Below are 1,025 nucleotides of genomic sequence, written 5' to 3' on the forward strand. Positions count from 1 at the left end.
CCAAGGGCTCAAGTAGAAAGCAAATGTTTTGAGAAGGATGATGGCAACAAATGTACAAATGTGCTTGACACAATGGATGGATGTAGCGATTGTGCTAAGAGTTGTACGAGCCCCCATTGCAGCCACTCTATCAGTCCATCTCTTTGAGGCCCTTCCACTTCTTCACTCCCTCTACTTTACCAAACAGGATGACCTCCTGGAACTGGTCTCTCCTGATAACATGTCCAAAGCATGTAGGACTAGTCTTGGAAAACTATGGGTACAACTTGTCAGTTTTTGCTTTTAATTTATAAGAGCTTTTTATTTACCCCTGCCCCCCCAAAAAAATTTTATTTGGAGCTAATACAGATCATATAGTTTCATAGTTCAATCAAATCAAGCAGTATTGTACAATTGTTACTAGTTTCAAAACATTCTCTTCCTTCTTGAATTCCTTGACGTCAGCTCCCCTTTATTACCCCCACTCCCCTGCCACTGTAGCTAGCCTCTAGGAACCCTTGTTCTATTTGCTATCTTTATAGGTTCATCAATCCTGGGTTTCATATATTAAAAATTTAACTAACCCAACAGATGCCCTCAGAAACCAGTTTTCTTTTTCAATTTAATCATTTTATTGGGGGCTCCTACTACTCTTTATCACAATCCATACATCCACCCATTGTGTCAAGCACATTTGTACATTTGTCGCCATCATCATTCTCAAAACATTAGATTTCTACTTGAGCCCTTGGTACCAGCTCATTTTCCCCCTCCCTCATTAACACTTGATAATTTATAAATTATTTTGTCATGTCTTACAATGTCTCCCTTCACCCCAATTTTCCATTGTCCATCCCCCAGGGTGGAAGTTATATGTAGATCCTTGTAATCGGTTCCCCCTTTCCATCCTACCCTCCTGGTATCGCCACTCTCACCACTGGTCCTGAAGGAATCATCTTTCCTGAATTCCCAGTTCCTATCTGTACTAGTGTACATCCTCTGGTCTAGCCAGATTTGTAAGGTAGAATTGGGATCATGATAGTGGA

The sequence above is a fragment of the Echinops telfairi genome, unplaced genomic scaffold (genome assembly GCF_000313985.2).
Source record: "Echinops telfairi isolate 266 unplaced genomic scaffold, ASM31398v2 ScPeMD7_7458;HRSCAF=8496, whole genome shotgun sequence".
In the NCBI taxonomy this organism is placed as follows: Eukaryota; Metazoa; Chordata; class Mammalia; order Afrosoricida; family Tenrecidae; genus Echinops; species Echinops telfairi.